The sequence below is a fragment of the Patagioenas fasciata genome, chromosome 2 (assembly GCF_037038585.1).
Source record: "Patagioenas fasciata isolate bPatFas1 chromosome 2, bPatFas1.hap1, whole genome shotgun sequence".
In the NCBI taxonomy this organism is placed as follows: domain Eukaryota; kingdom Metazoa; phylum Chordata; class Aves; order Columbiformes; family Columbidae; genus Patagioenas; species Patagioenas fasciata.
In genome coordinates, this window is record NC_092521.1 from 131,118,706 (window position 1) to 131,144,954 (window position 26,249).

The window sequence follows — 26,249 nt, forward strand, 5'->3', positions numbered from 1 at the left end:
GTAGTTATTCAGACAACTCACAATTGCCTGATTTAAGTACACAGTGAGAGTATGTGCCAAAGGCAGGTGCATGTTGTGGTTGTTTGTTGGTTTTTTTTTTCCTTCTTTTAACAGTAGTGCAAATCTGCAGGTTTATTAAAAAATGGTTTTGATGCTTCCAGTAAGATTTGTACTTTGTGAATCCTGTCAATATACCTCTATCTTCAATACATAATGTGCTATAATCCTTTGTGTTGCCATTTCACCTCCCAAGCACATGCTGCTTTTGCATGTGTTACTTTTGCATGTGTTCTTGTCTAAGATGCACTGTACTCCAAAGGCAGAAAAACCACATTTCCATGTATTTATAGTGGACAGGTCACTGCGATATACAGAGACTGACTGTAGATGGCTGTATGATTTCTAAACTAAATGTTGTGCCCTGTACTGGACAAAATTATCATTTCACCACTGCACTGTTTGAAGCATTCAAAGCATGATATTACTAGACAAGAATTCGATGCTTGACTGTTTGGCTTTTTTTAATATTGCAATCTGCTCTAACACAAAATAAATGTAAGGACAGACAAACAGAATATCATTATTTCAAACAGAAAATGAAACTATCTGTGCGAAATTAATGGGTATACAGACATGCAAAGAAATTCCCATGGTTTATTTTTTTTTTGTTCTGTGTTTTTTTTTCTGTTAAATCTGCTATCATTTAACTTTAAATGGCTCTTTCTACTTTAAACATTCTTTTGTAGCAAGAAATTTAAATGCATTGCTGTAAAACACTATCATCAGCAGGCCGGAACCTACTCTGGTCTTTCTTAATCAAACATCTGGGAATCAAAAACATCTGTAGACTGGCATGGAGTTAAGACTTCCTCTCTAAGTATCTTTGGCAAAACCACATAGATGGGCTGATTATCTTGCCCTGAAATGGCCCACAAAGCAAAAAAGTTCCTCTCTGGGAATCAGAAAAATTATAGGAAATATCTTCAGAGATCAGCTACATGAATAATGTAAATATTACTGAAGTTCCCAAGTTTTACTTCTGTGTTGTATATCTTGGCATATCTCAGATTGCTCATCTTCCTTCCCATGTTGCCCTGAAGCATGATCTAATAGTCAAACAGTGATAGTTTTAGGCTCATTTTACCAAGACTGGTGTTCAAATAATTCTGCTTCAGCTAGCATGGATGATGGAGTATTTCTCTATAGCTTGTGCTTTCTGTCTTCTACTGCAGCCCCCAAAGAAAGCCTGGATACCTAGTTTATTATGAGGCATAATCAGAAATTATACAATTGTCATAAAGAGCAACCTAGGACATGTAACACTTAATCTTCAAAGGGTTGCATAAATGCACACTTCGCAGCTTTTCTTGCAAGTAAAATGAACTCTCCAATACTAAGCGACGCTCTACAATAGTTGACATTTCTTAAGCATTTTTTCATGAAGGTCAATGCCAACCAAATGGAAGATTTACCGAATTCCTCAAAACAGAAAGTGAATCTTCTGGATTAAGCTGATCTCAAACACATGCCAGGGCTCCAAGCCCGCCTTGCAAATTCCAGTGTTTTGTCTCAGGCAAACTTCTACCAGTTTGTAGAAAAACGTGCTGAGAGGGGTTACTTTGTTTCTTGGGCAGCTCAAGAACAGTGACCCCACTGGCACCCTGCTCTGACCCCTCTGGAGCTCCAGCTGGGGAACTGGGCACGAAGGGGCCCAGCAACACAGCCCCGCTTCATTTTCACACCACCACCTCTCTCCTCTGTCCACGAGCACGTTTCCCAAGGCGCCTGAACGCAGCCAGTTGCTTCCAGGGCACAGCGTACTGGATTCACGTTAAATTACCTCATTTTAAGTTGCTTCCCCACTACATCCCCGCCTTGCGTGAGTGGAAACTACACTCCGCGAAGGCTTTATGTAAATCAAAGCGCCTCGGGCTTCCTCAGAGGGTAAAAGGCCCCGAACAAAGAGAAAGCCTCCCGATTTCAAAAAAACTTCCAGCGCCCTTTTGCCGTTGCCCGCCGGGCGTCCCGGGGAGCCGAGCTGCGCCACCGCCCGCCACCAAGAAATCCCCGTTCATCGCCCTTCCCCTTCTTGGGGGCCGCCACAGCCCGGCTCCCGCCGAACGGCGCTGGCGGTAGGCGCAGGGAGCAGGCGCGGCCCACGGGTTGGGCGGCCGCGGCCTCACGGAGCGGCGGGCGCCTGCGCGGAGGGAGCGGAGGGGGTAGTGGGGGCGGCGCCATCGCGCGTCCCCGCGTGCGGGCAGGGAGCTCTTCCCCTTCCCTTCCCTTCCCCGGGCCTCCCCCACCGCCTCCCCCTGCCCCGCGTCCCTCGCAGGACGCCGAGCTGGCGCGGGGGTCTGTGTGCCGCGCAGGGAGGGAGGGAGGGAGGCGGGGAGGGAGACAGAGAGAGAGAGGCTGAGCCAGATCTTCATGCCACTGCAGGCAGCAGCAGCAGCAGGTAAAACCAGCCCCAGAGCATCTGCTCCCCTTAACCCGCTTGCCCCCCTCCCCGCCGGCCGCCCTGCAGTCAAAGTCCGCTTTCCCGGCCCCTGCCGAGGCCGTTCCCCGGCGGCGGCGGCTGGTCCCGCCGCCCCCGGCCGTCAGTGGGCAGCAACGGGGCCCGCAGGAGCGGTGAGGCCTGCGCGCTCCGGGCGGCCGCCGCCGCTCCCCGGCCCTCCCAGGCGCCTTCCCGCGGGGCTGCCCGCCGGAGCGGGCTCGGCCCGGGGCGTGCTGGGGGCAGCGGCTGCCCGCTCAGGGACCGCTGGAGCCAGAGCCTCGTTCCTGGGAGGTGAAAGCAGGGAGGGAGGAGGAGGCAGATTTGTCACAAGGTTTCCCCCTTTTTTTTTTTTTAATTGTTGGTGATGGTGATTCTGGTGGCTGAAGGGGGAAGTTAAGGTCTTCGTGATTTTTTTTTTTTTTCCCCTTTTTTTTTTTTTTTCTCCAGGCCTTGAAAAAGGAGTTTTTAGAACAAACTTGGTGTCCCTCCACTTTTGCTGCCCCAGAGCCTCTTTTCTTCCCTGTTCCCATATATCTGACTCAGTCTGTGCTGGCCACCCAGTTTATTGCCATCAGTGGTAGATACTTAAATGTCACACTTGTTTTTCTTTGGCGTAGAGTAGGTCAAGTGGTGTACAAGTTTGGATTTCAGTGCAAGGGCTGCAATTAGCACGTTTTATCAGTTGGAGAGTTTTATACTCTTAGATTGCTCTACTGTACCCATTAGTAGTTTAGTTATGCTACATATCCTATGGTATTAAGCATCCTGGAGGCTTTGCGGTCTGATTTTAAGACATAGTTGTCTATCATATGGGCATAATATTGCTTTAGCGGTATATACACATGAAAGTGGTGTATATGTGAAAGAATCATATTCCAAAACGTACTGGGATGGTGCTTGGGAAACAAGAATACTCATCTTGTTCTGCCGCTCATCTCCACGACGTCCGTGTACCACTTTATTCTCAGTAATCCTGCTTACCTTCCTTTACAAAGCACTCTGAAACTTGATTAAAAAGCACCATCTAAGGGAAGCATTTCTTTTTAGACCAATGAAACTTCATTGAAGTTGTAGTTTTTCAGTTCCATTACTTGCCACACACGAATTCAGCTGTTTACTGATAATACATCCTCTGTGAAAACTAAAGCTTTCAAAATGTATTCCAAATAAATGTGGGCTGGTTGTTAGTATTTAAAATAATTTTAAGCATTTGAGGATCATGAAACATTCAGTTAAATTAATCCTAGATCCCACCTGTCTCTGAATCATCGTCCACTATTGCATTTATAGCTCGCAGGTTGAAATACAGTAAGATCTGAAACTGGGCAATAAGAAAAATTCATTGTTTGTGGATGATAATGATTTCTGGTTTTGAAACCAATCTTTTTTCTGTAAATGTAATAATAGTCTGAGTTAACATAGTTATGCATTACCATAACCAGTTATGCATTACTTCTTTTTTGCTGACACGTATGGCCAATGTTTGGCCTAAATTCTGCTGCCCTAAAAGTCATAAGTATATATATAATAGCAGTGATTACTGGAATTTTTAAAATTAAGGTTGTGTTGTAATACGTTTGGACTATTAGGTAAATATGGAACTAGACACAGCCTTTAAAATTTTTGTAAGTTTTCTTAGTTGAAATCGTTAATTGCTGCAGCGGCAACAACAGGAGCTTACCCTTGGATGAACTGTGAACGTACATAATGAACATAATGACATAATGAACGTACATAATGACAAAGTATGAACAGTTACTATTTTTATGTATAAGTGCATACTGGGAAGAAGGTGCATTTATTCCCCTCTAGATTTTGTCATGGCTTCATTATTTAGATACTACAGATACGGTAAACTCCTATGAAAACTGAACATTTTGAAATATGTTAATAGCATCATTTGGTTAGTGAGAACAAGAGTGTGTTCTTTGGCTTTGTGGATGGGAAGGCGACTAAGTGAGGCTCTGCTAGGGGCTTCCTATAACAGTTAAACTGACGAGATACTTGTATGTTTCACTTCATTTCACCTCAGAAATTGGAGGAAAGACACAAACTTGATTTTTTAACTAATTGTTTTCAGTGTCTGCTGCAATATTAGCAGAGCTCACTTGTCACACAGAAATGGTTCAGAGCTTTTCTTAAAATGCTCTGCCACCTGCAAAAGTGGCACTTATCTTTGAGTGAAAACTTTCCCCACACATTTATTTTTTTATGTTACATTGTTTGCTTTCCTCAAACATTATCCTGTTCACTTTTGTTTGCATTTGAATAGCACTTGCATCTTTTGGACTTTGGTACCTTGTATTAATGTGCAAGAAAAATGTGATTTGGTGGAAATGTGTTGTACATTTTCTGCCTGCCTATGATTTATGCTAATGTAGAGATCATCTTTGCCATCTCCCAGTTATTGTTGCTATTTTAACTTCATTTTTTCACAGGGGAAGGGCTAAGTAAAGAACTGTTTTATGCTTTGTCCTGAAAGAAATTCCATTGATGAAGTCTTAGAAAGTTTACTTTCTGCTCCGTCCTTATGAGTTTTGTCTTAAACTGTTAGGTACGCTGCTGTAATTGACAACAGCTGTTGCTGAGAATTGTAGAGGGTGGATGGTTTCTAGGATAATCAGTTCCTAGTCGATTTGAGGCTTTGTTGATTAGCATGTGTAAGAGTATTTTGGATCAGGAGCCAGTGATGTCTGCAGAGTGCAAATGTGGTATGTTATCTAAACTGTTTGACTTAGACTCTACGCTGCTTTTCAGTAAATAAGCTGGAGGTTTTGTGTGCTTTTTCTTCTAGCCCAGTAAAGTGCTCAGAGCAAAGTCAGTCTACAGCCTGTAAAACCCCAGATCTTTGGCTGGGTTGTGCTCTCAGAGCGTTGTTAAACAGGATGGGAGGTGTTGCTTGCTTGTGTTTGGTTGTTGCCTTAGCAAAGCTTCAACTTCCTCGTTTTGACCTCCAAAAGAAGGGGCATAGCTATTACCATTTCCAGTTTTTGGGAAGGTTGCTGCTGTAGTTTGTGTTTTGCCTAGTTATCCATATGTCAATAATTTTTTTTTCCTGATATCACAGCTCCTGTGATCAAATACTTTTTTTTTTTTTTTAACAAAAAGAAAATGATGCAGATTTCAAGATCCCAGTTATATTGGATAATGTTATAATCTGATTATTTGTGTTCTTTTTATTGATGTTGAATAGACAAAGGTGTGATTACTCTGATTCTTATAGGAATCTGCATGTGAAAATCTTTGAGGAGACATGGTTGACCATATTTGTACGGAGAGTCGGGATAAGCAAGAGCCAAGCTGCAGCAGTTAGCCGAACTGCATCCAGACCTTGGAGATGAACATATGACATTTAGCATATTTTGGGTAAAGGTTGATGAATTACGAAACAGAATGGAAATGGGTGTTTTGCCTCTGTTAATGGTTTGGTGTAGATTTCCCAAAAGCACTGAGTCATAACATGACCTGAAGTCTGGTTGGAAATCGTTTGAAAATAATAGGAAGAGTCATGTGTCACTGGTGTTGAATGGTATGCAGCAGAAAGGAGACAGCATCGTGGTGTCCTGTGTTCTCTTTAAAAAACCTCAACATTTTCCTTCTGTACTATTTGAGGGGCTTTTCCTGTTAATGGGCTGGTAAATTTTTATTTTAAATTTATTAAAGAACTTTATTACCACACTACTAATTAATCCAGTTGTGAATATGTGAAAAGTTCATGTGCTATGTGCTTACTTAAGCTGACTTGCATTTAGTACTGCATGTAGTGGTGCATTAGAGTGGGGATCAATTCTATCTTCATACATGAACATTTCACTTTAAATGTATTACAACATCAGTTTTTCTCTTGAGGTTTTGCTTTTTTTTCCCCCTGAACTTCTAGTTGGCCAAGCTTTTTTTTTTTTTTTTTTTTCCTAAGTGCATCAAGATACTGAGAATCTACCATTTACTTCTCTGGATGACTTGTTTCAGTGATTCATCTTTTCCACTATTTAAAAATAAGGCGTGCAATTATTGTTTGAATACATTTGAATGCATCTGTCTTTCACTGGTTCTTGTTATCTCTTCTGAATTCTCTGTCATATCAGATTGCCTTAACACTTGATTTGTCCCTTTGACACTGAATTTTCGCTCCTCTGCATGGTGGCAGTCCCTAGCATTTAAAGACAGATACAGTTGTTAAAATACATAGTTTTAAGAGAACATCAACAGATCGGGCTAACTACTCCAGGACTCTTGGATAAGTTTAACAAGTATGCTGATTTAAAATGTTTGTCTTGCAATGTTTTTTTAACATCTGATCTGGAACATCTGTTTAACAAATGAGTTGGAAAGAAAATCAATATAATGTGATACAATTATACCATTTTGAATCTTTCCAACTATAGAATGAAAGTATTTATTGACTATTTCTGATCTTCCCTTATGATTTTTAACACTTGTACCACCTCTGTCTGATCACAGGCCTCCGCTGTTGTTGAGGTGGTGTTTGTTATTAACGTACTTGGCTGTGTCATGTAGGATGTTTTATGGCTCTCAGTTTCAACACTCTGTAACTCTGATTTATGTTGATGGTGATCCAGCCTCCCCTTTTCTGTTGATCTTATTTTTTTGTTGTTGTTTTTTCTTTACACCTTTCCCCCCCCCCCCCCAACAAAAGCATCAGGTTTTGAACAACTAAGATGAACTGTAGCCAAAGTTGTCCTCTTTGTTAGCTGTAGAGTTGCCTGAGCATAGAGAAATGTCCTCTTAAGGAAGTTTCCATTTTTGTGTTTTTCTGTCTAAGGTTATTCTTCCCGAACAATTTTGTTCATAAATCTTTTCAGCTTCAGAAATTTTGAAACCTCAGGAATATTAGTGTGGACATGCATCATATGTTTACATAGATGTCAGTAATCTCTATCTGGCTATGTAATCTGGTCAGGATCGGTAATCCTTAGACCATCTCCAATTTCTAATCCAGTGACTTACTCATTTTAGCTGTTATAATGGGATATGTGATAATTTCTCTGTGTTGGTTACGATCAGTGCTGTTAGAAAACTGTTGCTAATAATTTTTAAAAGCTCATGGTTTTGCTGGTGGCTGCATAAGATCCTGAGATATGAGGTTTCATTATTGAAGACTTCAGTTTGACATTTTTCTTCCAGCACATTACAGATAGGGGCTTGCAAAAAGTCCTCCTGTTCTCTAGCTTGAGCTGATGGTCTGTAACAGACTTCTCCTGGCATCCCCTTCTGAGTGAGCTGTCACATTTAGCCCTTAGACCTATATTAGTCAGTATATCCTTTAGTTCTGAGCTATCAGATAATGAATGTCTGAATTATGTTTCTTGAAAGCTGGATTGTGCCTGCTTGATAATAGCTGGTATTTTAATTTAATCTCTAGCTTTTACATAAATGGACTTTTGACTTTTTTCCTGTTGTGGAAGAAGTATAGCTATATGATATGTATTGAGAATAGACTTGAATTTCAAGAAGCTATGGAACTTGTTGGAAGTTTTAAAGAAGCTTTCTAGAATTCCAGAAGCGCATTTTGAGAGTTTAGATATCACTGTGATGTTAGCATAAGAATTGTACCTGGCATCAGATGAACCGTCATCCAGGAAGTTGTTTTGTCACTTAAAGTGGCCAATAGCAGGTGTTTTAAAGCAAGTTACAAAAAAAATCCCAAATGGTGGAATAATCTCCATACTGTGGAGCTCCTCAAATTCTTGTTAGTTTATAACACTTTATGGTGCTGATATTGAGTTTTCTTGCCCATAATATTTTTCTCATTGATATGTCATTCTGTAAAGGTGGGTGTTTTTCATTATGCATGGAAATAGGTAATCTTTTCACAAATTTTACAGTGTTGTATTTATAATCTACCTTCCCACTGTCATGATCAGCACTGTTTTCTGAATTGTTAAGAGTAGCTTAAAGCTCAGTAGTTACTTGAGCTGATGATTATTTCTTATCTCCTGTGCTTTAGATGCATCCACAACAAATTTGATTTGTCAACATGCCACCTGTTTACTTTTTTTTTCGTTCAATGTAATTAATCTCACATAGTATTGATGAATATAATTGTATTCTGGGTCTCGAAATTTTCCATTCAGAACTGATGGATGTGACCAGTGACTACTGCCTCCTGTATGATGTGGATATACACAGTCTTTCCTCCAGCCTTTTTTCTTCTCCTGCTATTGTTGACAACAAGGCAACATCTATGTCTGAATGAAGATCTGCCTATATTATACTGATTAAAGCTTGACATGCGGCAGAGTTGAAAACTGTTGATGTGTTTTATGATCTTCCTCAACAGATTCTCTTTTTAGATTATTTTCTTAAACTGTGATTACTTTTTCTATTATCTCTGCTTGAAAAGTGTTTGCCTGTGTTCCCACTGACCTTCAGATGTGAACTTGACCTCTTTTAAAATTAGAGACTTCTAAACTGGTAGTAGTGCGTGTCATGTTTATTTCGTAATTGTTTTCACATCAGCGTGCTTGCTGCACTGTAAAACTGAATAAGAGGACCCAGTGTCAAGGTGGTACTTTGATTTCTTGTACATTCTTGACTAAACTTTTATCTGGAGTATTCATGAGGAACATTTAGTAGTTTTGTAGAGCCTTTCATCTCTAAATGAAAATAGCATTAATCGTTTTCAGTGAGAGGGAAGTGATTTATTCAAAGCCAAACAACAGCTCAAAGGGGAAGCTCTAGTTAGAACCCAGATTTTGTAATATCCCATCACAGCAAAATGGGAGCACACTGTAAAATGTTTAATAAATCACACAATTTAAATGAGTTTGTTAAATGGGAAAGATGAAAATTAGCTGATACTTATGCTTGTTTTGCATACCCTGCTTCCTGTAAAACTTACATGTACTTTCAGAACAGTAACTTGGACACTTGCAGCATGTACAGCTTGTTATTTCTATTGGAACCATGTATTTTAAAAAATATATGGGAGCCTTGCTTGTCTTTCAGTTATTCATGAGTCAATAGCATAGTGTTTCCTCCTTTAGGCTTGACTCATTTTTCGTTTGCATCATTTACACGTATGCCTATGGTGCTAATAAGTATGCATAGTTTGGGGAAAAGTTAATAAAATCAAATACATAACTGGGCAATTCTTTTATATATCCGTGTGTCTTTTTTTGTAGACTGAAAACTAAATCTAGTGCTGCTTGTGACGATACCTTCTAAAGTTTGTTATACCCCATAATCTTTATGTGCATTAAGTAGTCAAGGCTAACAGGCCAAAGATTTCACCTTTGGTTTTCATTGTAGATGCACATTTACACATAAGCTTATACTTGTTGCACCCTGCCAGTTTTACTGCCTCATGGAAATATGTAGCAGATAATATTGAAAAGATTGTTTTGTTTTGAAGTGTGCAGAAATCTGGACTCCTGTAAATTTATTTTTTCATGGCTGGATGAGAAAACAGTGAATGAGCCCAAGCAGAGGAAAGTGCAACAACAAACTGGAAGTTTCTGGCTTCCTGTACCAGAGGAAACTTGTGTCCGGGTCACTGGAAAGGTTTCTTCTGAACACATCAGTGGTAAATGTTCATTGTGCACAAAAAACATTTAAAGTATTCGGTCAAGTCAGTGTCTTGATTGTGGAAGAAACAAACAAACCTGCAATAACAAACAAACAAAAGCTAGCATTTTAGATTGATGGAATGTGTGTGTTACAGTTAAGAATGTTGAATGGTTTTTCAAATGTGCGTTTCAGAGAAGGCAGACAGTTGAAAGAAAGAAGAGCATTTTATGAATTAAAGTAAACTTACGTTTGTATTTGTGAAATTTGCTTCACATTTTTCTGAGGAAGTACTTATGACAGTGTGAAATGCCCTTTGAAATTTTCTGTTGGTACTTTGCATATTACTTTAAGGTAATTTTGGGCAGTTCTCCTTTCAAGTTAAAATTCATTCCTATATAATATTTCTGAAAAATACTGTGAGGCAGTATAGATATTTTACACTTGGAAGTTTAGATTTCCCTTTTCACAAGGTTTCCTTCTGTAGACAGGATGTGTTTCACCTAGTAGAAAGCTGCAAGTCAGGGAATTGGAAAGAGTTTTAAGGGATAGATGGAATGAGATGTGTGTAGGGCAGGATGTGCATTCTCCATTTCCAGCTGATTACTAGCTGCTCGTGGCCCCTTTCATGCTACAAATTTTTCAGAACTGTATATGGACCCAGTCAGTTTGCTGGTTGCTTTTGTTTCCCGCCTTCGATCAGTGAAGTTATTTGTTGGTTTGACACACCTTCAAGATAAAATGTCAAGCTCCAGTTTGCAGAGATGGAAAAGCTGCCCAGTCTTTCATTACTTTTGTCTTGAACCTTAAATACTTCCTAAGGGTGAAGTGAGAGGAGTTCTGTACCTGAAAAGAAATTAAGACCTATATTGGCCAGATACAAGTTAATGTTGATTTTTAATAACTATAACTGATGGTGATTTCAGACATATATTGGTACAGTCATGTTGCCTTTACCCACAGATGCAGAATCCATTTATTGCAAGGTTCAGTCCTTGTGAAAATGAGTGGGGAGGAGCACAGGACAGTTGCAGCTGCTGTCACTGGACATGCTCTGTTTTGAGGTTGTGCATGACTGGAGAGGGTTGGGGTACATGTACAGAATGAACAAGTGACACTGTCAGCTGTTGCAAATCCAGCTGAGATGCTGTGTTAATTCAGTAGCACCCCTGTGCACTCCACAGCCCCAGTGATTGGAGAAACTCCTAATTAGTTTTTAGTATGCTATGCATTTTTGTTCTCATCTTTAGGGATTTTAGATAAACTGTCAAAGTTCTTGTATATTAGAAGAAAAATACGTAGTTCTACCTATAAGTCAATATTCAAAACTGACACATACTGGGAATTAGAGCATGCTGTTGCTGTTTCGTGGCTGTTGGATGAGACTAGTTTTTTACATTAATTTACAGTAATAGTGTATGATCAGTCATGGTTATAATTTCCACTGTGAGTAATTTTATCTGAGAAGAGGGGAAATGTGGGATGAGTGAACATCATTTTACTCTTTATAACAGCTGACCCAGATTGGGATAAAAGTATGTTGATGAACTCATGCTATAATTTTTGGAGGTTGACTGGAGTTCTTCATTTGCTAGAGCTGTTGTTATTTATTGTTTAGTCCATAAGCGTGTTAGACATCTCCTAAGACAGATAGTCAGTCTTTCAAGGTAGCTTTCAGTAAGACTCAGGGTAGTCTCCCATTTTCTGTTATGCTCGGAAGCTCCAGAGTCACATCATCCCCTTGCAGAAATAATAGGTCAATCTAGTTCAAGCTATGCAAGCTTGAGAAAGAAGAACGACTGGATAGGAAATGGGTGACTAGGGCTTAAACCAGTGGGTTTAAGAGGAAAAGCTTCAATGTAAACCTTATTGACAGGCATTGAATAGCGCTTTTTTTTTTTTAACAACAAGCATTTCTTTTAGGTCACTTTTACATGTTTTTGTGCAGTCTCACTCCACCCTAATGCCTGCAACCCTGGGCTTTCCTCGGCATGAAAGAATCTAGCATACTTCCAAGATTCCCCGTTGTGGAAAAATGGAATAAAATCAAACCCAGGAAAGCAGAATGTGTGTCTTGAACCCTTGCTGACTGTTATTCTTTTTTGTTTTTTATAGTATATGTCTTGATGTTTTGTTTGCCTGATGTTTGTGCATGTCAAGCTCCTTTGCCTCTGTGTTTTCAAGCCACGAATAGGTGCAGCTGTGGCAGAAATAATTGTAAGGTCATGTTGTGGGTTAACCACAGTAGGCAGCTCAGCACCACATAACTGCACACTAGAAAGGAAATCATAGAATCATAGAATGGTTTGGGTTGGAAGGGACCTTGGGCAAGGAAGAACAAATACACTGCGAATAAAGATAGTTTTAGATACTGAAGCACATTGTATTGCCTAACTGCATTTGTGAGAGTAATGGAAGACATAGGGTTTTACAAGGGTTTTTACTAAGGTTGTCTTCAATTATTGTAAAAGTCTATGCAGTGATAAAGATGCAAACAGAAAGAACAATGTAGAGTTACTGGTGAGAGGCACGATCATTAAGTCTTAACGCTTATTGAAGCCTTCGGCAGCCAGTGAGTTGAGCGTTTTAGAGGTTACTCACTGCATGGATTGATTGGAACGTGAGTTGGATTGTATGGGTAACTGGGGAAAATGAGAATTTTAGATGGATAGGCAAGTTGACTCTTATACATATAAGTCTTATTAAAAATAAGAACAAAGTTTCAGATGAGATCTGAATATATTGGAAGATGTGGAGGAGCTAATAAAGATCATCTCATTTTGAACCTGAGTGGTGAAAATGATGACGAAGATATATTTGGTACCGAGAGGGAAAAAGTAGTCAAGGATTTCTCATTTTTCTCAAATATTCAGTTTGCTTTAGGAAGAAGGATATCTGTAGCAGTACATTACATCAAGCTGACACTCTTTCTGATGAGTTTGGTATACTATTTGTACTTTATCCTCTAATAGAAAAAGACTCAAGTTGCCAGCAAGTCTCTAGATTGCTAGTATTGTATTTCAGCTAATGTTTCTTACTCACCCTGACCAGACAACTTCTAAAATTATTATTCAGGTTAACTTCAGAGTAAATGAAGTTTGGGTAACAGTTTCATTTTTTTACCATGAGAGAATTTATCTTTCAAAGCCCCGAGTTACAGTTTGCAATGATTTCATCATTGAAAAGTATCCTGAACTGACAGCAATAAATTAACTGCCATTTCACTTGAGACTAATTCCTGTCTACAGTTAAGAATTTTGCTTGGCGAAATGTTATGGCCATGCCAATTTTATTCTTGTTCATTTTGCCTGGGTTTTGAAGGAACTGAAACAAGTGTCCAGAATTCTGTTGTAGCAGCTGGTAATGGGTTTGTCATGATTCATTGCTGTGTGTGTTTATAGATCCACTGGATACTATGGGTTTCCAAGTAGTCACTTCTGAGATGCTAACCTCTTCCCTGTAACTTGAGATACGTTTCTGTACTTTCAGTGTCTTTACAGGATGTTTCGAAGTATTTTTACTTCCATTTGACCTTTGCCTTTTCAAACAGAATCTGTGGCACCATTATGATATGTTGACTTGAAGACGCGGGCAAAGGATGAATGATAGTGAAATGAGAATGAAATGCAAACAGACTTTCTAATCACATGTACATGTAAACAAATGAAAAAAGATTTAACTGACATCTATCATCTTGCATAGGTGAAAGGCAGAGGGAGAAGCTCTCTCTCTCTTCCACACCAGACATTTGCTTGGATACCTACCTCTCAGAGCTCCAGCTCTACCATCCAGTCTCTTTAGTGTTTCTGAAGTGGACTGTCTTAGAGCCAGAGCTCAAAGTTCAACACCCTGCTGTAAGCCTTGTCATCTATGACAGTTGGTCATGACTGTACTGGACCTTCCTGGGCATTTCTGCATCCACGGGCGTGTATAAGTTACAACAGTTCTTGAAAGACTAGTTATTTTATTAGTACTACCATTAAAGAAAAAACAACCAAACAAATGAATACAATCCCAAACCTCCTGTGTCCTCAACTGACCTGGTCTCTTGAGAATTTCTTTGTGACTTCTCTAATAGAAAAGTTCCAGCTTCCAGTCTGGAAGAGCTGCCCCTTGTTAGTGACCCAGCTTCACCTTGATGATGGAATGGCAGAGATCTGTCATTTGTAGATCTAGACTGGGGCTGTCACGCTTGTTTTCACCGGGGGCCACATCGGCCTCCTGGTTGCCCTCCAAGGGCTGAATGTATTTTTTTAAGACTGTATCAATATAACATTTATACATGCATCCATGTAACATACATGCAACAATGTAAAACTTATACATGCAACAATGTGACATTTATGCAGTTTTAAGATTACATTCAGCCCTTTGAAGGCAACTGGGAGGCTGATGTGGCCCCTGGTGCAAATGAGTTTGACACCTCAGTCTAGAGGGAATGGCAGTGATGAGGTGAGATTAAAGCTGGGCTTTTGTTTCACTCTGCCCAAGTAAAACTTCATTTGAAGTGCCATTCTATAGAAATACAGTGAGGAGTGACTGGTAACCATGAGGGGCTGCTCACTGTCTGCCCCCTTGCACACATTGTCAAAATCCTGCCAAGTGATGTTTGGCAGGGACTGTAAAAGGGAAAGTCTGTCACCAGAAATAAGCAAATAAAAAACAACACTGTACTGATGTGAATTGCTACCATGTTGTACCCAGAACAGAATTCTCTTTTTACTTTGATTTTTCTCTTTGTGCATCTGATCCTCACACTTTTTAATGTTCAGTAAGGCTTGTATAGGCCAATTGACAATGTGTTACTAAGAAAAACTCATTCATTAACTGAAATACTTTTACATGGTCTCATGCATCTTTGACCAGCTGTGGTGGATCTTGACCTATATACTTGTGTCATCCAGTCTGTCTTGGTTATGACAGTTCATGAAATGTGTTTCCAAGTACCACCTGTTCTCTTAATTCTCTCTAATGAATGTAAAGAAAAAAAAAAGTTGGGTTTTTTCCATAGTGGCTACTGGGAGATTTTCAATATTTAGTCAGTGTGAAAGATGCGTATACATATAAGCATTTTAGAATTCTAAATTGGATACATAAACCTCATGCATATGCATAGTATTATAAGCAAATTATCTCTTTGCTTTCAATGAATCTTTATCCTAAGAAGGTGTCTGGAGCATTCTGTCCAGAAAACAGCTGGCATTTCTAGAACAGCACTGGAATGTGCATACGTGGGAAGAAAGCCAGGAAAACCTGTTCTGTGATAGCTCACCATGTGGACTCTCTGCTCGCATGCTGTTAGTGCTGCCTTAGTCCATCAGAAATTTGCTACAGTCCAACAGGTGGACAGTATTTACTAAACTAGTCCACTTGTTAGGCATTGCTACCCTCAGTGACTGATTCGCGGATGACAATGTTACAACAGCTGGTCTTGTATGGCAGCTGACAAAATGGTTCTTTCTTGGACTTGGACTCTGAGAACACAACAAAGTTTTGAAATAAACAGAAGTAACAGTAAATTAGACTTGCATTTATTAACAACTTTCACTTGATATCTTAGTTCTACAACTCACTCACTTGATCAGGTATGCAGTCAGTGAATGGGGAATTTTTTTTGAGTAGTCCAGCATGTGGGATAAAGGAGAGCTAATTAAAAACTAGGGCTTTAAATGGTGACCTAGACTAATAATTAAACATGCAAGTATCCTGGTAGTCCTTGAATGATGTAATCTTTGCGTTATCTTGTTATGTGACTGGAAGATAGAGATGCAGCAGATGTCTTTTTATATTTAAGATCATGTGAAATGTGTATCCGTAGTGCACCTCTTTTGATCCTGTAGGTAATAGCTCATAATAGAAAATGTTAAAGAACTTTAGGATACATTTTTGAAGTTGATGTATTTTGCATTAGTAAAAGTACAGAAGATTGGGAAGCACAGGGTATAAAACTTAAATGGACATTATTCCTGCTGTTTATGGTTGTCTTGGCTTCATATTTAGATTTTGAGCTTTAACGGATTTTATTAGTTAAGCTAATTGGTTGTTGAATGTTGTTGTTGTTAGTAAGTATTACTTGCATTATGTGTGTAAATTTAGGTTAAAATGAGATGGATATTTGTGATGGTAAGCACTCTGGATAGGTAGCCTATGCCATCTCACAAGCAAAAGGTTTAACAAAATTGGTTTACTGTGAAGTAATATGTGTGATGCTGTACATTACTGAAACCAGTTTTAACAGTAGGATGGATAATTACTTGAATGCCATGTACTCTTTAAACCTAGTTCACTTCTTCACAGCATATACTCTTTGGCTTTTTCTAGCATTTGAGAGGTTTTCTGTTGTCTTGCTTTGCTGTTCTGAAGGCATTTATCTCTGTTATGGAAATTAATTGATCTGACAGGGGTCAGAGGAAATATCTAGCTGCTGGTTGCCCATATGTTTCTGCTGCATGTCAAACAATGCAGTTGTTATCGTTATGAATTCTTACGTAAAACGGATAATGAAGTGCTGATATGGCTAAGTGAGATAATGCATTGCTTTCTGGATGCCTGCTGAGTAAGCACTTAATTCATGAAATCCCGGGCTTCTAGATGCTTAAGATTTGTTCCAGAAAGAAAAAGTTGGTCTGTAAGTCCTGAGTGACTTCGCTGTTGACTTTGGAGATGCAGAAACCTGCAGCTAAACAAGCTTGAACTGATCCATATAGTTATAATTAGAATGAATTTACTGGAGGCGAGAGGTGGGAAGAAGAGGGTGTGCCCCAATCAGTTCAGTTAAACTATTGTCTACCCTTTGTTTCTGGCTATGTTTCTAGTCATTAGCTGTTTATTTCTACTGTTACACTTGTGTAGTGTTCATGGCATCTGCGGTTTTTTAACATTAGTTTACTTGGCATGGGTTAAAATTTATTTCAAATAAAGTAATATTTGAAATGAGAAAGTAGACATTGATGAATTTGGTTTTTAATGACTAGCAGCAGAAATATTATAAATACGCTGGAAAATTACACTGGAAAGGATTGTGTTCAAAGCGGTTTAGTGAATGGAGGTTTTTTTTTAATTAGAATTGTTTGTGTAGTAAGGATGGGCAGAATTATTAGGACATTAGAATTGACGCTGAGAATCAGGAGTTCAGGAAGGACAACTAAGGATAACTTCTGAACAGAAAAGGTATTTTTAATTGCCTTTATTTGAATTAAGAGCATGAAATAATGTATTTTAATGCTTAGTCTTTAAATGGGATGAATTTTAGATTCTGGTCTCTGTCAGTGAGGTGTTCTATCTTAAAGTCTTATGAGTAGCAATCTAGTTTCCATGTGACTAATAAAATATGAATACTTTGGAGTTTAGTCAGTGAACAGGTCTGAACAATTGTTTAGATTTAGGTAGTGAAACAAAATAACATTGGTTGAAAGCCACTTAAAAGATGATTAAAACCTTCCTCGTCTTGGTGCTGGGATTTAGGCAACAGCAGGAAAAATAAGATTAGTCAGGAAAACCAGTTACATGGTTGTTTATGGGCCTGGGTCATATACATTTGCCTTGCTAATGCCTGTTTAGTTTGATTGAAAGTGTCCAGAGCTTATGACATCAAAAACTCCACTGTGTGGAAAAAAACAGAAGGATTCCTTACTGTTGACTGTGGTGTTATGTTTGGCTTTGAAGAAACTGACTTGTTTTACAGTTTCAGTCAAAGATCAACACGATCATTTGAGCCTTCACTTTCTCTTCCAGGAGTCTGACAGAGCTGGCAGCATTTTTTTCCCGTCAGGCTTTTGTTGTTTAAGATCAACTCTTTGACTCACTGACACTATAATGAGGAGTAAACAAGCCTTATTTCTTTGAGGCAATTTGTAGTATGTTTCTAGTGGATTCTGGATTTAACATTATTAGTTTAACAGTTGTTAAATCATGTAGCTGTAGTAAACTACTTTACTAGCGGTAATAATTGTGTTGAGGAAATGAGTATCACAGCCCCATATGGATGGGTTTATCTTTGGTCCCCATGATATCAGCTTTTGCCCTCCACTGTTAATCTGTCCCCTTGCTTCAGAATACCATCTCCTCTGTTCTCCTTCTGCATTTAACTACGACTTTGTAGTCACTGGATTTCAAATATCCTGCTACGCCTTTTTTTCCCCACTGAAAAATTCTTTAGGTTATTGCAGGTCCATGTGTGCTTCTGATCAGCTTCATGAATGGATGTTCTAATAAATACATGGAGCTTAAAAATATGTGTCTGTCTGAGAACAGATACTCACAAGGTATTAGAAGATAGCATGTTACTGAGAAGCAAAGGTTTAAATTGCATGTAATGTCTGCAATTAGAGAACATAACAGTAGCATCTCTTAAAACCACTGTAAGAATCAACATCTAGGGGTATTGAGCCTATCTAGCAGGTATATAAGCATCTGAAGCCTTATGGATCTCTGTTGTTAAAAAAAAAAAGACAGCATGTTGTGTCCTGCAGAACCTTTAGTATAATAAATGTAAGGGGGGGGGTTTGTTTGTTTTAGAGAAAATTATTGAATTTGAGGTTCCATTTATTTATTTATTTATTCATTTTTGTTCTGTGTTCTAACCAAACGTTTTCTATGTTTATTTCTCAGTGGATGGTGTCTATTCAATGTGAAGTTTATTGTTCATTGATGACATTTTCAGCAGGCCTTAAAGTTCTGGTAATTAGGTTACAAGAGTGAAAAGAAAGTTATCCTCGCATAATTATTTGAGAAAATTTTCCTCTTTTATTCCAAATTCCATATGGGGTAAGCTAAAGCATTATTTCCATGATTTTTCAGTACTTCCACACAGTCATTAATACATGTTGAGATCTACTGTTAACAAGAGAAATTACGTATTGAGAATAAAGAGCAGGTTATCTGCTTATTTACCTGGAAATAAATGAAGATTTGATAATGCTGGATACCCTTGACTGGGGTTTTATTGTAAAGTTTTACATAAGAAAGTAATTTATTTAGGATGAGGAAAAGATAAACCTTCTTTCATGCATCCCAAGGTTAATATATTTGATTTGGTCTTACGTAAACCAGCAGTGCGTGTTCCTTGATTTGACGTTCTGTGAACCATTCCATGCAGGCATAAGTTTTCCACTCAGTGAACAAAAAGATCAAGAAGGAAAAAAGTCTCAGATCATAGAATCATGTAGTATTTTGGATTGGAAGGGACCTTCAAAGGTCATCTGCTCCAACCCCCTGCAATGAGGTGGGGCATCTTCACTAGATCAGGTTCCTCAGAGCCCTGTTCAGCCTGGCCTTGAATGTCTCCAGGGATGGGGCATCTACCACCTCTCTGGGCAACCTGTGCCAGTGTTTCACTGCCCTCATTGTAAAAAATTTCTTCCTCATGTCTGAATCTCCCCTCTCTTAGTTTAAAACCATTACCCCTCGTCAGGCCCTGCTAAGAAGTCTATTCCAATCTTTCTTATCAGCCACCTTTATGTACTGAAAGGCTGCAATAAGGATTGCACAGAGCCTTCTCTTCCCCAGGCTGAACAATCCCGACTCTCTCAGCCTGTCCTCACAGCAGAGCTGTTCCAGCCCTCTGACCATTTTTGTGGCCTCCTCTGGCCCCTCTCCAACAGGTCCATGTCTTTACTATACTGCAGACCTCAGAACTGAACATAGTACGCCAGGTGATGGTTTGGAAACACTAAGTCAACACAACTCTTGCATGATGGAATGGTGGTGCTGTTGCCAATTTTTTTTTGGCTACTACATCCGTTGCTAGAGCAGTCCCATTGGTCATAGGAGATCAGGTTCAATAAAGTCTTTTTTGCATCAGGGAATTATTTTGTACCTGTTACCCCTTAGACTAATACTGGAAATTTTGGGTGTGAAGTGCTTATAATAAGTCTCCTGTCTAATAAAGTTTCCTGCTATAAAAATTAGAAATTAACTGAGGCTACAATTGGAATTCATGGCACCTACCTGATGGGTGAATACTGTCATCAACAGAGAATTGAGTAGCTCTTAGTGTTTCTCTGACAATGCACGTTTTTATGCGAAGTGAAGCAGAAAGAGAGTACAAATGGCAAAGGAGGGATTGGTTTGTCTGCTTTGTGTTGATCCTCAAACCGCATGCACCTTAGTACAAGGAGAGTACTATCTGGTTTTAGTCATGACAGCAAGGTTCTTTTTGATTGCAAGCTTCCTTGAGTAACAGGCATGATCACAGCCAAACACCAACCAAACTGGAGACTAATAAAAGCTGCAGCTTGAGTATCTCATTTTTCATTCCACTGGTAATTGTAACTATAGGGGAGGGTCATACGTAGTTCATCAAACAGTTTAATTAATCATTCTGAACCTAATAAAAGAAAAAATCAATATGTATGTATGTATTTAGTTCAATTAGCTTTAAAAAACATTGATACAAGTATGTTTTGTTAATTGTCTATTTACTATAGATAGTGGATCCTGATTTAGAGGCGGCACAATGAAAAGAGGTTTAGTTGGAAAAAATTTTGTTGTTTTTAGATGACATTGAAGCCGAAATACATAATCTATAATGCCTAAAGAAGAAAAAATTAACAACTTTTTTTTTCCCCATGTAAAAATTAGATATACAGTTGCTAGTCTGAAGCCTTTTACCCAATTAAATTCTGACATGGGGAGTCCTTTTCTTCTTTTATTATAAGAACTTATATTGTTCTGTATTTGATTTCATTAATGAATTGGTAAACCTGGCTCAAACATTTTCGTGTAACAGTTAGAAAAGAGGTTAGTGCACTACTATTATACCATGTAAAACATTAATTTGCCTTAATGAGAGATTTAATTTTAGTTAAAGGAATGTAAATACTGAATGTGTACAAAATCAGTCAACTGAGTCTTTGGCTAAAATAAAAAACTGAACTTTTGGACATTCAGACTTAAAGATATATTTTAATTCAGGCACAAAGATCTTGTTAAGTCAGTAGTTCCTGTTCCTGTAATAACCTTAATTCTGTCTTCCTTCAGGTACCTTATATAGCATGGTATACTGCTATGTAACTTATTTCCAATAGGATACCCATTTATGGTCATTGTCTGGAAATATCTTCTGAAATCTTCACAACTTTATTTTCCAATGTCCTTTGTGTTTAGGTTGTCTGAATTAAACCAAAACAAACAAAAACTGTACCACCACAAAACAAAGAAGCAAAAATATTTTAAAAAACCCACAAAAATCATACACACAAAAGTAATGGCAAGGGACGTTGTTTTTCCTACTTACCACTGGGGTAGGTAACTTGTTTGCTGAGAAATAACACCAGAGACTTAAGTGCTGCTGTTTGCATTTCTGTTAGTTAAATCTTTCCTCCCTTTTTACTGTTTTATCTTATGCTGACAAAATTACAGCATTTTTAATGGTTAATCCATTCTTTTTCATACAGGACTGGTATTCATGAGCCTTCTAATGTATCTGAGTAACTTACAGGACATAGAAATTCCTGACATGTAATTTTGTCTTTTGCAGACCAGGTGTTTCTATCCTTTTATATTTAAAGGTGAAGCCCTGGTTTCTTTCTTAACTAGTACCATATTATTCTATAAATCTAATAATCTGTTTGGGCATTTGAGTTATAAAAGTGTTCCCAGTCTTACTGTAGTGAATAAACCAAGTTCTTTGGTACAGTGCTTGCTAACAGAGATGGCCATTTTATTGATGAATATGGAAAAAATGTATAGTCCAGTGCTTTGTTCCATTCCTCTAATTTATGACACCAGTAATAATGGATGATGAATGAGATATCCAAAACATTAATAAATTATCTTAAGAGGTGTACTAAATCAAAGAGGAGGAGACTGAGAAATAATCTCATATAATGCCTCCAAGAAAAGTAAGCTAATTCCAGAGTCATTTATTCAGTGATATGCAAAAACTCAGAGAAATTTGTTGAAATTAAACTGCTATAGTTAGTATGATGTTAATATAACTCAGCTTTCCAAATGCGCTATTCTAGACATTTGGATCACCAGCTTCAGGTGGCAAGAGATGTAAAATGTGTAGATTAAAATCTTAAATATTTAAGTTAAAACGTTGAGTTTAAGCATGTTTAAAATAAAATCCAGCAATTTTATCCTAAGTTGATGATGCTTACATCCTCTTCCCTCAATTCAGCTATCCACTAACAGGGTTGAAATTTGCAGCAGTTTTCTGCTGTGGTTTGCATTCAGTAACTGGATGATTTTCTGTGAAATATTCATTTATTCTAACAGAAGCTGTGCAGCCTTTTTTTTTTTTTTTTTTTTTTTTTTAGCAGTGAGTTGCCACATTTTGTCCAGTTGGTTGCCACGAGTAATAGTTCTCGCAGTGACACTGGCTACCACAGAAGGAATCTTCATGTCAGAAGAGGCATTTGGATGCTTACAAAGTATTCAGTGTACCATTTTGCTATAGACAGGGGGCATCAAAGTGGTGGGTCAGTTTTGTGCAAACAAACTGTTGGCATTCTTGTTAACCTGTTTCTTGTTAATGAGTCTAGTGAAATTTAGTCACCGTTATTAAATGGAATGAGATTTAGGAAGTGTAAGTGCTATTGATGTTAGTAGAAGTAAAACATCCCGGAAGTTGTACAAGATTTTCCATTTCACAAACTGACAGTTTTGAAGTTCTATGAATGTGTTTTGTTGTTGTTGGTTGGTTGGTTGGTTTGTTTTCCACATTTAGATGACCTATGTGTGGCTTTAGATAATTTTTGTCACCAAAACGAGCAATATGTCCTTTGTCCTTCTCCCTTTTTTTTTTTTTTTTTTTGTTATTTTCTTTCCATGTCTTTACTGGGGTTTATATGGCTGTATGGGACTGGTCCAGCTGATAGGTATATTTTTTGTTGTTGTTGTTGAGGTTATGGAATAGTTAAATGTTCTTGGTATGGAGTTACCTTCATAAAGACTATACTTTCTACATCAAGGACAACAAAGAACCTTTTTCCTTCATTTCTAACCAAACTGAATCACCTTTGGATACAAGTAGTTACTCTTACCTGTCTAGTTGCATTGAACTTATTATCTCTTTCTGTGTTAATTTCTTATGTATAAAACAGTGCAAAAGAATATCTTACTGTACCACAGGACCAGGATAGTTATTGGTTTTCTGTATTTCATTGATCTCAACTTCATTTTTGTGACAGTTGGATACTAAACCACTTGTTTTGAGCTTCTGGATTTTTTTCCACCAGTTCACAGGGAAGTGGTTGAGGTCCTTAGGGACATGGCTTAGTGGCAGTGTTAGGTTAATGGTTGGACTCGATGATCTGAAGAGTCTCTTCCAACCAAAATGATTCTGTGATTCTCCCTGTCATGATCCCCTTTAGAATCTCAGTGATCCAGACTGGCCATAGTGGTCTGGACGGTGTTACGTTGTCGCTGCACTCATAATGTTTCTCTTATAGCTGGACATTTTCTAGCTATGCTACTTTCTCGTTTCCCAGAATGCATTTTATTGGTGGTCTTTTTACTCATAGCTTCAATTTAGCCTTTTACTGTGGAATTTATTGCTGGTGTAATTCTTGACATAAAAGTTGTCAACAGAAGTCACCGGTTGCTTTCTGCTTTTTGTTCCGTCTCAGGTTTTAATAAATGTACTGAGTATTTAGTCATACTCTACTTCTAATCATTGATCTTTATGATGAGTAATTGACATACTTTATTCAAACAGTGAGTTGTAATTAGTATTTTTGTTTCCACCTTATACCAAGTTCAGGAATCTTGTGAAAATGTTAATATTAATTCTAACTTTAAATGAATGTGCTGTATTTATGAGTCAGACTAGGACCGCTTTGGCTCAGTTAGCCCATACTTATGCAGTTGTTAAATTTTACTTGTTTATCTCTGTAGCTGACGTGACAAGGTCTGCAATTTTTAACACTGTCAAGTTTAAAGAGAAGTGGAGGTTATCAAGCATTTTTAGAAACTAGGAATTGTGTCTGTTTTCCACGTTCGTTAGAACTTAGCACATAAAGTATATATGTAGATTTTCTTCTCAGTGTATTTGTCTTACCTTTCATTTCCTGCTATTTTCTTCTGGCCATGTATATTTGAGTTTCACATATAACTTTAGAATCTTTACTTCACCCTCCAATTTATCCTAAGGTCTGCCTTCGCTACAGAAGTATAAACCCTATAGTTGGTCTTTAGGGTGGTTAACTTCCAGCACTGCAATGTGCAAAAGAAACCAGGGGCTTTCTGCTTCGATATCTGTGGTGTTAAAATTAGGTTAGTGGTTAGTGTGGGATGGATTTCCCTTTTCTGCAGATCTCCAGGATGTTCAGAATGAAATCCAGGATCTGCTGAACACCAAGAAGGGATATCCCAGTAAGGGAAAGATTGAAGAGAATTTATTTGCATTACCAGTATTTACCATCATACCAGACCTTAGTTTAAGAAAAGCAACTATTAAGAAAGCAACAGAATCATATCGTGTGTTTAATACCACTCTCATGTGCAGTGTGAAATCAAGACATTTTAAAAATCAAAAAAATCCATTAAACTGTTTTAGAGGTTAAGGTAATTGTTCATGATTGTGCTAACATAGCTTTAAGTTTCTTCTGTCCATGATACATCATAGAAATTTGAATCAGCTTTATATATCTGAGTGCTCTCATGTCTTTATGCTGCATTTTGTTCTGGAGAATGTATCCCTAAATCTCATAGTGGTTAAATTTAACTTGAAATTAATTGGAGCAGACAGCCAAAAAGGTAATGGTAGCGGAACCCAGACTGTATGATGCTCACCTGGATAAAAGATGAATAGACGAACACATCATTCAGTTATTTATAGAAAGTAGAAGGATTCTGTGTTTTCTGCAGAAATTGCAGTATCTGTATCAGTGTTAAGATATACCAAGAAAGGGATTAGTCAGCTCTTGCTTTACCAGAATTGGAGCTTAAGTCCACCAACTACTAAGACCTAAATCGGGAGAGCCCTTCTATGGAATAAGAGATGATTTGATCTTTTTGAGAGCAAAATGCAATATCCACTCTCTTTTATATTAATATATTTAAAGAATAACCACCATTAATTGTGTAAGACGACGATTTCACACTGTAGAAACTTAAAAAGGCACACTGTTGAAACTTTAAAAGTAGTCAGTCCTTCCCATGCAAATCTGTGCAACTTGTAATTTTGTATTTGATGCTTCAATAAATAGAACATTTGAAATAAAAATGTAATTGCAAAGAATAAATTTTCAGCTGTGTAAGAAAAAAAAGAAAACTCATTCAGTAGTACGTTTTGTGACTGCAACGGAGGAATGCTTTGGCCTTAAGCCTATTACTTGAGAAATATGGATCTTAAATGTAGGGTTCTATTCTGTCATGCATATGACATTTGAGTGTTTATTAGAATCAAGAAGTGCACAACTAATGTTCTTTGAAAAAGAGAGAAGAACTTTAAGTAGCAAAATGTGAATAGAAAATAACTAAATTAATTCTTTGCCCATTCCATTTAATTAAACATCAATTGTGTTTTGTCGTTTCTAATTAATATACAATGAATTGTTTAAATAGAGTCCTTTTTTTTTTTTTTTTTCAACACAGTAGAAGAGTGTCTTTAATTGGAAAATTCGAATTTTGCTACCAAAATAAAGATCCCATAGTTTGGATTACTTCCAGGTTAATGTATTATGGAGAAGTCCACAGTGAACACTGCAAATCAATACAATGAAGGGTTAATTGTGAAAACTGATATAAGTTTTGTTTTCTTATAAATCAAGAGGTTGATAAAATGTACGCTTACTGTTGATCATTAGAATACAAAACTATCTGTTAAAATCAATTAACATGCATATCTGATGACTGATTATATAAATATGAAAGTCAAATAATTGTAATCGTTAACCATGGCTTCAGGTCATATGAGTTGTCAGCTCAAAAAAACTAGAGGAGAAGGAGGTTGATTTGCATATATTTAATGTGGCATGCTGTACATGTGGGAATTTGAGATAAACCTTTGCTAGTAATCTGCTTGTTTTTATCTAAAAATCAGCTAGGAAATGTGGGTCATAACAGTCAAATGAGCTGTGTTGTATTGATAGCAGTTGATTCAGTAGCTTGGGATTTCACGTTTTACTATCTGTTTTAATATTTTAAAATTGATTTTTTACTAAGAGACATTTGGAAGAAACTGGTTAAGAAGTTATTCAAGAAATACTCAAAGTTCTTACCAGCAACATACTCAAAATTACCACATAAGTGGTTGTAAGACTGGGTTACTTTTACAGTT

At 37.9% G+C, this 26,249-nt stretch overlaps 1 protein-coding gene across 9 annotated transcripts in view; it reads left to right on the forward strand.

Annotated features, from left to right (window-relative positions):
* The first annotated feature begins 2,222 nt into the window (after positions 1–2,222).
* Positions 2,223–26,249, forward strand: part of TBC1D5 (TBC1 domain family member 5) — a 316,442-nt gene continuing 292,415 nt past the window's right edge. For 8 of the 9 annotated variants that reach the window (XM_065830710.2, XM_065830709.2, XM_071804973.1 and 5 more), the window contains exon 1: positions 2,223–2,455. The gene's annotated coding sequence lies outside the window, so the exon portion shown is untranslated. The remainder of the gene's footprint in view (positions 2,456–26,249) is intronic. The other variant, XM_065830713.2, reaches the window with a different exon arrangement.